The 12,147-nt window shown below is 42.8% G+C and overlaps 1 protein-coding gene across 3 annotated transcripts in view; it reads right to left on the reverse strand.

Moving 5' to 3' along the window:
• The window catches only part of LOC138089276 (ATP-binding cassette sub-family C member 4), a 186,382-nt gene that overhangs the window by 53,759 nt on the left and 120,476 nt on the right, over window positions 1-12,147 (reverse strand). The window lies entirely within an intron of this gene.

Here is a 12,147-nt window from a genome sequence, read left to right on the forward strand (position 1 = left end):
TGAAAAAAATATGATATTATCAATAGAGAATATCAGGAAGAGTTGGAGGATTGTAGAATATTCCCTCCTTTTCTGTTCCTACTATTTAAGGATTCAAGTGCTACCTTGGTAAATTACAAAATACACAAAAACTAATAATCCTAATTGTTACATTAACTATGCTACCAGAAATAATTTTTGGTAAGTGATACTGTTTTTTTTTAAAACAGTAATTACAACCTGTCCTCAACTTTTTAGCCTCCAGGATGGTGCAAAAGCACCTTACATTTTGGGAAATTTGGGGTTCTTTCAATTTCAAGCTGAGCATTTACTATAGGAATGATAAGCTGGGTGGCAAACACACAGCTCACGCTTCAGCATCCAAGAAGACCAGAGGGATGGAGGTAGAAAACAGAAATATTACTTGGTAACTAATGATCACTTCTTATCATTGCTTCTATTTCCCGTCTCAGAATCCACCCAAACAGGATATCCTAAAGGCTGCAGGATTGGAAGAGGAGAACTAATTTCTGGTCTTTTTAATGATTACAGTCAAAGAAATTGAAGTAATACACAGAGGTATGCATGTACACACTTACATGCACTTGCACACTCACACACAATGTACAGAGAGAGGTATCCATGTGCACACACACACACGCAGAGCCTATTCTGAGATAGTAGCTCGAGAGAAGTGCGTTTCTTTATGCCCCTGAATTTCTTTTGTAATAAAGACTCCAGGAAGCCAGCCTGGAGGTAAGATGAGGGACCTCTACCTACACTTCCTGACCGCAGTCACAGGTGACTCTCTCCCGAGGCCATTCACACCAGCCACAGATGGATGGTGAATGAGCCGGGGCTGGCTTTGCACTGCTGGGATGAGCCTGCTCTGCTTTCCTCCTCAAGGAGCCTGGCTCACAGGAAGCGGAGGTGTGCCCACAACAGCAGCTGGAGGCTGCTGCGCTTGGCCACGCCAGACCTTCACAGGCTGGGCCTCAACTTTCATATCTCACCCTTAGGAAATACAGACCCAGAAACTGTCTTTTCATGATACCTTTGTAGGCCCTAGTAACAACTTGCCTGCTTTAGAAGGCGAGTCTCAGGATTAAGTGGGCTCGTGCTGGTGAAAGAATTAAGTCACAATGCCGGGTGAGTTAACAGTTGCCCAACCACCAAGGTGAGACGTCATGTCACCTGGCAAAGCCCACTGGGTGCTGCAGGAGGGCCCACTTGGTAAAATGCAGACTCTGATTCAGGAGTGCTGGGGGAGCTAGAGGGTCTGCATTTCCTCCCAGCAGCCTTTCCTGCTCTTTCCCAGGCCACACTTCAATGGGCTCTCCATCAGTTCTGCTTTAGGAGCATTAACATCAGATGGGCAGTTTTCCCACACATTCTCACCTGTTTTGTGGCCCACCTAGTCATTTTTAAACTTCTCAAAGTAGCAATCCCAACCTCAGGAATATACACATCAAAAAAAAAAAAAAAAGTTAAAGATATAGCTTAAATTTTATGACTTCTTCATCGGAAAAACACAACTTTTTAACGTTGGCAGAATCTGGAAACAAGAGAGTTTGCTATTTGGATTTAAAAACTTGACCCAGCTTTTTGTTTGGTGTCTGTGGGGGCACTTTGTCGTCTAATGCTGTGCAGGCTCGTGGGATACACAGGAGGGGACACCGCAGTTAGAGGGACGCAGGACAGCGGGAGCAAGCAGAGGACAGGCAGCGAGGATGGAGTCACAGCCGCAGCTGGTGACACCAGAGCGGGTGACTGCAGGGTTAGGCTAACAACTCTTCATGGAAGAAACACAACCTGAGCGCACGGGGGGAGGGCAGGCGCTGGATTGATGGAGAGTGGAGTTTATCCAGGTGGGAGGAATGACATGTGTGCGGACTGAGGGGTGAGAAAGGGCAAATATTTGCCTCTTTGATGGAAAGGGCACGCCCTTAGGAGTGCTAAGATAGGAGACAGTTGAGTGTGAACAGGAGTGGAGGACGAGTCCAGTGTTAGGGGGCCTCCGCTGAGAAATTCCTTTTAGTCAAAAAGAAGCCCAACTTCTCTTTTCAAAGCCATGGTTGTGAGAAGGACGTCCTGAGGAGAAGGCTGGGTGCAGAGAGGATGGAGGACCAACTTACACGAGTGACCCAGGCGAGTGACAGTCTGAGCGCTCCCAGAAGGCGGCTGAGGACCAATTCTGTCTTGGCCACTGTTCTCACAGACAAACCCTGCACAGACTCATCAGCATGCCTGTGGTACACACCAGAGCTTGGGTGGCATTTTTCCCTTGAGATTGTGCCTGCTGGTCACCCCTGCTTGGTTTCTAGAACACCACCACCACCACGAGATGAGCACCAAAAAGTGCCAGAAACCACGGATGAATCATCTCATCAGAACTCTTGAGAGTGATGTTGTCGCCATTTTACAGAAGAGGCAGCTTAGACTTAGACGCAGAAGGAAATTAACTCACTGACATTCAGTTATAAAACAGGTCAAGACTTGCATCCAGGGTTGCAGAGACTGAGAAAATTCATATCATCACATCTACGACACAGAGCTATTTTAGCAGACACATCTAAAAACTCTATTAAGTATCTACTAATAAGAATGGTTGATTCATGTTGATGTATAATGGAAAGGAGCACAACATTGTAAAGCAATTATCCTGCAGTTAAAAATAAATAAATTGAAAAAAAAAAAAAAAAAAAAGAATGAGTCAATAAAATTACAGGCAGGGCTGGTGTTAAGCTAGTATGAATGGTGAAAGCCAAACTGGCCTCTGACAGCCCGGCCCCTTCTGACTGGCTAATACTTGCTCCACTGGCTGCTGAATGCTTTGAACATTAAAACAGACGAGGTCCTTGGAATTCTCTCCTGGCTAACCATAATTAATGGTTAATATCTCCACCTCTAAATTAAACTGCACAGTTACTGAAGATTCAATGAATGCATTAAGAAGTGAATAAACGCGTGAAAGAATGAACAAACCAGACAGTCTAAGAAAAGCATAACTGATTAGGAAAATTCAGGGCTTGAGAACCCTCTCCAAGCCTCATGCTATCCTATGACACAGGACAAGTCCCATCACCTAATGTTAACTATGGCAGGGCACTGACTTGAAGGAGTGGATACACCTCACATATTGCCCCAAGAACCACCTGTTGCAGTCGCCATGAATGTTCTTCTACAGTAAGTAGATGTAAAATGTTTTTTACATTGCCTAAGCAATCACTGCAGATGGTGACTGCAGCCATGAAATTAAAAGACGCTTAATCCTTGAAAGAAAAGTTATGACCAACCTAGACAGCATATTCAAAAGCAGAGACAATACTTTGCTGACTAAGGTCCGTCTAGTCAAGGCTATGGTTTTTCCTGTGGTTATGTATGGATGTGAGAGTTGGACTGTGAAGAAGGCTGAGCGCCGAAGAATTGATGCTTTTGAACTGTGGTGTTGGAGAAGACTCTTGAGAGTCCCTTGGACGGCAAGGAGATCCAACTAGTCCATTCTGAAGGAGATCAACCCGGGGATTTCTTTGGAAGGAATGATGCTAAAGCTGAAACTCCAGTACTCTGGCCACCTCATGCGAGGAGTTGACTCATTGGAAAAGAGTCTGATGCTGGGAGGGATTGGGGGCAGGAGGAGAAGTGGACGACTGAGGATGAGATGGCTGGATGGCATCACGGACTCGATGGACGTGAGTCTGAGTGAACTCCGGGAGTTGGTGATGGACAGGGAGGCCTGGCGTACTGTGATTCATGGGGTCACAGATTTGGACATGACTGAGCGACTGAACTGAACTGAAGCACGGTGGGGAGAAAAGAGGTCAGGAAGCTAGATCAGGCTAGTTCCTTTGCCCCTGGATTTTGTGCACATGTCAGGTGAGGAGTCTGGCTCACGGCTCATAGAAGGTCAGGACTGGATAGACTAGTGCACAGCAATAGACAGTAAAAAGATGATGGCTCTGAAACACTGTGAGCCTGATAAGAACAATGGAGCATACCCACTGGAAAATGCCTACAGCTTTCATGATTTCTGGGGATTCTTAATCCATTAACTGGGCTTCCCTGGTAGCTTAGATGGTAAAGAGTTTGCCTGCAATGCAGGAGACCCGGGTTTGATCCCTGGGTCGGGAAGATCCCCTTGGGAGGAAATGACAATGCACTCTAGTATTCTTGCCTGGAAAAACCAACAGATAGAGGAGCCTGGCAGGCTGTAGTCCATGTGGTTGCAGAGTCGGACACGACTGAGCAACTTTCACATACATATATACATAGATACATAAACCATGAACCACAGGACGTGGGGTGGCCAAAGCGGGGTGTAGACAATTCAGAAATGTCAATTCTGAGGAGACAGGACACCACGCATCACAGGACTCCTCCAATCAAAGGAACACACCACTTTGCCTCCAAGGTCTTCTTTCCTGGCACACTGCACCTTGACCATGTTTCAGGACAAAATGCACAGTTTTCCTCTCATACTTCCCGAAGAAAGAGAACTGGGGAGTTAAAACACGGAGCATTCTCGCCTGGGAAACGTGCACCCACAGAAACAAAGGTCAAAAGATCTGTTAATAAAGTCATCTAAGCAGGGACATCCCACTTCTTCAAAGCCACGAATCAGGAAGTTGCCATCCAGAATGCAAAATCAACCCTTCTCTCTCCAATATACGTACAAGAACTTGTAGTGCTCAGAAATGGGACAGCAAAACATTTGGTGTGAGGACATGACTAAACTTGAAGACAATGGTTCCTCCCACAACCCACCGCAGGTAAAGTGACTGAAGGTGAGCTGGAGTGGGATCAACCAACACCCAAATCTGATCTCAGTCTATCTCCAGTGCAACATTTTAATTTCTGGGAACCCCCGACAGTTGTTACACAAATGTGGTTGGGTTGTATTAAGTGTGAGAGCATGGGCCTTTGATGGGGAGGAAAATGAAACATACACATGAAGAACACTGTTAAAAACAAGGGGATTAAAAAATTATACAAATAAACTTATTTATAAAAAAGAAGTAGACCCACAGACCTATATAGAAGATAACCTTATGGTTACCATAGGGAAGCGGGAAAGGGATAGACTAGGAGTTTGGGATTAACAGATACATACTATATAGAAAATAAGCAACAAAGAACTACTGAATAGCAGAGGGAGCTACATTTGATGTCCTGTAATAACCTGTAATGGAAAAGAATCTGGAAAACTACGGATATACATATATATGAATAACTGAATCGCTTTGCTATACATCTAAAACTAATACAACATTGTACATCAACTGCACTTCAATTTTCTTTTTAAGAAAGAGGGGAAAGAGAAAAATCATTTTCACTACTGTATTCCTTCCTTTAAAAATTAGATAAAAGCTGTAAGAAGTGGAAACACTGCTCAAAAAGTTATAATTCTACATAGTGTACTGTTATAAAAAGCTTTTGGATGGGAATTCTCTGGTGGTCTACTGGTTAGAACTCTAGGCTTTCACAGCCAAGGGCACAGGTTCAATCCTTACTCAGGGAACTAAGATCCTGCTAGTCGTGTAGAGGCCAAAGAAGAAAATGGGGTGGGAGGGAGCATAGGAGACACATTCCCTCTTGGTCAAACATTCCTCACATTAAATTGTGGGCTATTCAAATATCCCACAAACCCTTCTTCCAGTCCAGCTGCCACCCTCTTTACACATATCATCTGGTTTCTAAAACCAGTGTCTTTTCCTCCATCGTCATTCATCTTGACTTCTTCTGTGGCAGCTAATCCCTGTAATGACTTTTTTTTAAAAGAAAAATCATCCTAGGTGCTGGTTTCTGGGATATAACTATTTTTTAATACCTCTCTTCATTCCTGTAGCTTGCACCTGCCCCCCTTATATTTGGAACACTATTCCCCAGAACGGTCATTTCCCACAGGTTCAGCTATCATCTATTCTCTAAGGACAGTGACACCTGAACCAGAATCGGCCCCTAGTGTCTCTTCATCAGGCTTCCCTGGAAGCTCAGGTGGTAAAGAATCTGCTTGCAACGAGGGAGACCTGGGTTCGATCCCTGGAGGAGAGCATGGCATCCCATTCCAGTATTCCAGCCGGAGAATCCCCATGGACAAAGGAGCCTGGAAGGCTGCAGTCCATGGGGTAGCCAAGAGTCCTTTCATTTTTGGTGTGTCCAGTAGGTGGGATCTCTACCCTTGGACATCTCAGGTGGATGTACACAGTAACACATTATGCAGTGAGGAAGCTGATACATTTGCATAAAATATGCAAAATGAATATGAATATGGGGATTCTTAAACCATGAACTTAATGAATATCTTAAAAAAGAACTTCAACATAAAAGAAAACCTTTACATGCTGTATTTTGATGCCTAAAACTTTTGCACATTGAAAGAGAAACTGAAATTCCAATCCATATTGGGTTTTGATACTTTGAGACAGTCCCTCGGCTTTGAGCAACCAGAGGTCGCCCGTCAGCACTGAAACAGGTACACAGCAAGGACAGAGCCGACTTCCCAGCGCCAGGAAGGTTTATACATCAAATAACTTAATCAGAACACAAACTATTCTTAGATTTCTGGGGAGGTAATTAAATACCAATTCAATGCCAATTAATCACAGTCAAATAAGAGTCTGTCAGAGAAGAACTCTATACACATGCAGGCTATTTAATGGTCAAACACTTGGCAGGATCTTAGTTAAACAATGATTCATTAAGCCTCCTCTGCCACACAATGGCCAGGCTGAACTCCAAGGAAAAGAATCGAAACTCTTTTGTTCTCCCATAAAAAGACATCAACTGCCTGTGCATGATATTCTTTCCTTCTCCCCTTAGCAGGCAGCTCAATTTGCATGCTTCTGGGTGTGCTGGGCTGCTCCTGGGCAGCAGGGCATCTGTGACTCTTCCATCGGTTCTGTGCTCAATACCAAGGAGAGGCAACTCCCTTCTTCCCAATGGAAAACAGCTGGACAGCTGACAAAGTTCTGAAGATGTCTGTTCACTCTAAGCAAGGAAAGGACTAAGACACCCTACCTTCCAGCAAGCAAAAGCAAGCTATGATCTTTTTTCCTTTGGGATCATACTGCCCACCATAAAAAAACCAAAAAAACAAACCCCTGGATAGATATAACTATCCAGGAAGAATATTTGCGGTTTTCTGCACTTGCCTTATCAATTTGCATCCTTTAAATTACCTGGCCCTTCAGCACACAACCACTCATTAAACTCAGAGAGCCATTTTAAGTTTGACTTTTCCCTGGGTTTCTTAAGTGGACGCTATTACCTTTCTGCAAGATCCTTCCCATGGAGAAAATATCAAAGAAATGGACATTGCTCCATGTTTGCTGGGGGTTTTGCCTACACTAGCACTATAAGCATTCCATAGTTTCAGTAACGCTGCTATTTATTAAATGCATAATTTTTGCCCTTCAAAATTAATTGAAAGTGGGTTGAAAAGGGCTTTTATAATGCTGTAAAATTCTACTTGCCTCTTTAGAGAGGGGTTCTTAGGGCAGCTTTATTAAATATTTTATCATGCTTTAAAAATAAGTGGGACTTCCCTGGTGGTCCAGTGGTTAAGCATCCGCCTGTCAATGCGGGGGACATGGATTCAATCCCAGGTCAGGAAGAACCCACATGCTATGCAACAACAAAGCCCATGTACCACAATTACTGAGGCTGTGTACCCTCAGATCAAGCTCCACAAGAGAAGACACCTCAATGACAAGCCTGCATATCACAATTAGAGAAAGCCCATATGTAGCAACAAAGACTCAGTGCAAACAAAAATAAATAATTTAAAAAAATTTTTGAAACTGAATGAATAAAATTATATTTTTATTTAATAACAAAATATGTACTAGATAGTATTCTTAGAAGGGGAAGTAAAGTCTCATAAAAACTATTTTGAAAGATGTTATATATACATATAGGGATCAACACCATCCCCATGGAAAAGAAATGCAAAAAAGCAAAATGGCTGTCTGGGGAGGCCTTACAAATAGCTGAGAAAAGAAGAGAGGCAAAAAACAAAGGAGAAAAGGAAAGATATAAGCATCTGAATGCACAGTTCCAAAGAATAGCAAGAAGAGATAAGAAAGCCTTCCTCAATGCAAAGAAATAGAGGAAAACAATAGAATGGGAAAGACTAGAGATCTCTTCAAGAAAATTAGAGATACCAAGGGAACATTTCATGCAAAGATGGACTCAATAAAGGACAGAAATGGTATGGACCTAACAGAAGAAGATATTAAGAAGAGTTGGCAAGAATACACAGAAGAACTGTACAGAAAAGATCTTCATGACCCAGATAATCATGATGGTGTGATCACTCATCTAGAGCCAGACATCCTGGAATGTGAAGTCAAGTTGGCCTTAGAAAGCATCACTACGAACAAAGCTAGTGGAGGTGATGGAATTCCAGTTGAGCTGTTTCAAATCCTGTAAGATGATGCAGTGAAAGTGCTGCACTCAATATGCCAGCAAATTTGGAAAAGTCAGCAGTGGCCACAGGACTGGAAAAGGTCAGTTTTCATTCCAATCCCAAAGAAAGGCAATACCAAAGAATGCTCAAACTACTGCACAATTGCACTCATCTCACATGCTAGTAAAGTAATGCTCAAAATTCTCCAAGCCAGGCTTCAGCAATACGTGCACCGTGAACTTCCTGATGTTCAAGCTGGTTTTAGAAAAGGCAGAAGAACCAGAGATCAAATTGCCAACATCTGCTGGATCATGGAAAAAGCAAGAGAGTTCCAGAAAAACATCTTTTTCTCCTTTATTGACTATGCCAAAGCCTTTGACTGTGTGGATCAAAAGAAACTGTGGAAAATTCTGAAAGAGATGGGAATACCAGACCACCTAACCTGCCTCTTGAGATCTCTTGAGAAATCAAGAAGCAACAGTTAGAACTGGACATGGAACAACAGACTGGTTCCAAATAGGAAAAGGAGTATGTCAAAGCTGTATATTGTCACCCATTTAACTTCTATGCAGACTACATCATGAAAAACGCTGGACTGGAAGAAACACAAGCTGGAATCAAGATTGCAGGGAGAAATATCAATAATCTCAGATATGCACATGACAAACTGAAGAGGAACTAAAAAGCCTCTTGATGAAAGTGGAAGTGGAGAGTAAAAAAGTTGGCTTAAAGCTCAACATTCAGAAAACGAAGATCATGGCATCCAGTCCCATCACTTCATGGCAAATAAGATGGGGAAACAGGGGAAACAGTGTCAGACTTTATTTTGGGGGGCTCCAAAGTCACTGCAGATGGTGATTGCAGCCATGAAATTAAAAGACGCTTACCCCTTGGAATAAAAGTTATGACCAAACTAGATAGCATATTCAAAAGCAGAGACATTACTTTGCTGACTAAGGTCCATCTAGTCAAGGCTATGGTATTTCCTCTGGTCATGTATGGATGTGAGAGTTGGACTGTGAGGAAGGCTGAGAACCGAAGAATTGATGCTTTTGAACTGTGGTGTTGGAGAAGACTCTTGAGAGTCCCTTAGACTGCAAGGAGATCCAACCAGTCCATTCTGAAGATCAGCCCTGGGATTTCTTTGGAAGGAATGATGCTTAAGCTGAAACTCCAGTACTTTGGCCACCTCATGCTAAGAGTTGACTCATTGGAAAAGACTCTGATACTGGGAGGGATTGGGGTCAGGAGGAGAAGGGGACGACAGAGGTTGAGATGGCTGGATAGCATCACTGACTCGATGGACAAGAGTCTGAGTGAACTCCGGGAGTTGGTGATGGACAGGGAGGCCTGGCATGCTGCAATTCATGGGGTCGCACAGAGTCGGACATGACTGAGCGACTGAACTGAACTTATATGCACACACACACATATATATTATCTGAACCTCCAGACTGAATTTATGATAACTGACCAAAGATAAATACTTGTGACATTGTTTTTCATAAGAATTTTTAGAAATTTCATGTAAATCTTTAGAAATTTCATGTAAATCTTATTAGCAGAATATATTCTAATTCTGCTCATAAATTGAGTGATACAAACAAAATAAAGATGCACTTTTACTGGGCCTCACTGCATATAAAATATCAAATTCACTTGGACACCATTACAATGAATGAAGGATATACTGCATACTTATTATTTCAAAAAATACATGAGTCCACAACTGCAAAGTTGTAACACATTAGCAAAGAATAAGTGATTAAAGCATTAAAAATTTGACTTATACTTAAATTATTAAATCTGTTTTCATGATCCCTCAGACATAAAACCCACATTTTTATTTATGTTGCTTTAACGGGACACAGCAGTAACAGCCCTTCATGTGTTTATTTCTCACGTAAACTACGACAGATAATGATTTTGTAACAGGGGTGTGGGGGGGAAGGTCTGCATATAAATATACCATACCATAGGAAAACAAATTTTCCTGCAAATATAAGCAATTTTACAGCCTTTCAAGGTGGTGCCCGAAAAAGTAGATTTATCCGTATTAAAGTGCTGACAGGAGAGAAACGGTCCAGCACTAAATAAAGTACATTGTAACCCAATCATCAGACCAATAAAGTCATTAAAAATATGCTACATTCCTCAAGGAAATGGTGAGTTGAAGGTTAAAAAAAATTTGGTCGCCATGGAGAATGTCCCTCCAACACAGCTGACAGTTACTGGTCTGGACCCTGTCTCCCCCCTACCCTGTGCCGAGAATAAAAGTCTGCAGGCTTCTTATCTTTCTTCATGTGTATTTAGCCATGTAACCTGCCAGGCAGCATTTTCAGCTTCATATCGGCATCCTATAAATACAAATAAGAAACTATGCCATTTTTCTTATTATTATTCTGTGCCCCAAACTGATGAAATATTACCACGTTTGTAGACTCTTGCAAACGGACACATTATCATAGGGCAGAAATGTGCTGAGATATCCATTCATCTAAACTGTCATCATATAACAACTTTCAGGTGGGGTGCTTGCCACCTAAATTAATTTACTACTTAAAGAGACTTCTTACACAAAGTCTGTCAGGAGGGGTTTTTAACAAAACTTAGTGAAAGTTAGTTGCTCAATCATGTCTGACTCTTTTGTGACCCTGTGGACTATAGCCCACCAGGCTCTTCTGTTCGAGGGATTGTCCAGCAAGAATACTGGAGTGCACAGCCATTCCCTTCTCCAGAGGATCTCTCCAACCTAGGGATTGAACCCTGCACTGCAGTAGGTTCTTTACCTTCTGAGCCACGAGGGAAGCCCCCACAAAACTGTAAATATATCTAAACACGTTTTGCATTTTATCTAATTTTCAAGTGTTGGATTAAAAGGAGGAGATTAGCGACAAGGAAACCTGCACTTTACCCACCAGGGCACCCTCTTTCCAGAGACCTGTTGTCCAGCTGTTTTGAGGGGTGGGACGCAGGCTTGCTGCCACAGAGGAATGATATCCCAATCCACCTCCTACGATTTACTCAAGAAAGTCAGTCAGTCAGTTCAGTCGCTCAGTCATGTCCGACTCTTTGCAACCCCATGGACTACAGCAAGCCAGGCCTCCCTGTCCATCACCAACTCTGAGTTTACTCAAACTCATGTCCATTGAGTCAGTGATGCCATCCAGCCATCTCATCCTCTGTCGTCCCCTTCTTCTCCTGCCCTCAATCCCTCCCAGCATCAGAGTCTTTTTCAATGAGTCAATTCTTTGCATGAGGTGGCCAAAGTATCGGAGTTTCAGCTTCAGCATCAGTCCTTCCAAAGAACACCCAGGACTGATCTCCTTTAGAATGGACTGTTTGGATCTCCTTGCAGTCCAAGGGACTCTCAAGAGTCTCCTCCAACACCACAGTTCAAAAGCATCAATTCTTCGGCGCTCAGCTTTCTTTACACTCCAGCTCTCACCTCCATACATGACTACTGGGAAAGCCATAGCCTTGACTAGATGGACCTTTGTTGATAAGTAAGATCTCTGCTTTTCAATATGCTATCTAGGTTGGTCATAACTTTCCTTCCAAGGAATAAGCATCTTTTAACTTCATACCTGCAATCACCATCTGCAGTGATTTTGGAGCCCCCAAAAATAAAGTCTGACACTGTTTCCACTGTTTCCCCAGCTATATGCAGGTCAGGAAGCAACAGTTAGAACTGGACATGGAACAACAGACTGGTTCCAAATAGGAAAAGGAGTACGTCAAGGCTGTATATTGTCACCCTG

Source organism: Capricornis sumatraensis, chromosome 12 (assembly GCF_032405125.1).
Source record: "Capricornis sumatraensis isolate serow.1 chromosome 12, serow.2, whole genome shotgun sequence".
Lineage (NCBI taxonomy): Eukaryota > Metazoa > Chordata > Mammalia > Artiodactyla > Bovidae > Capricornis > Capricornis sumatraensis.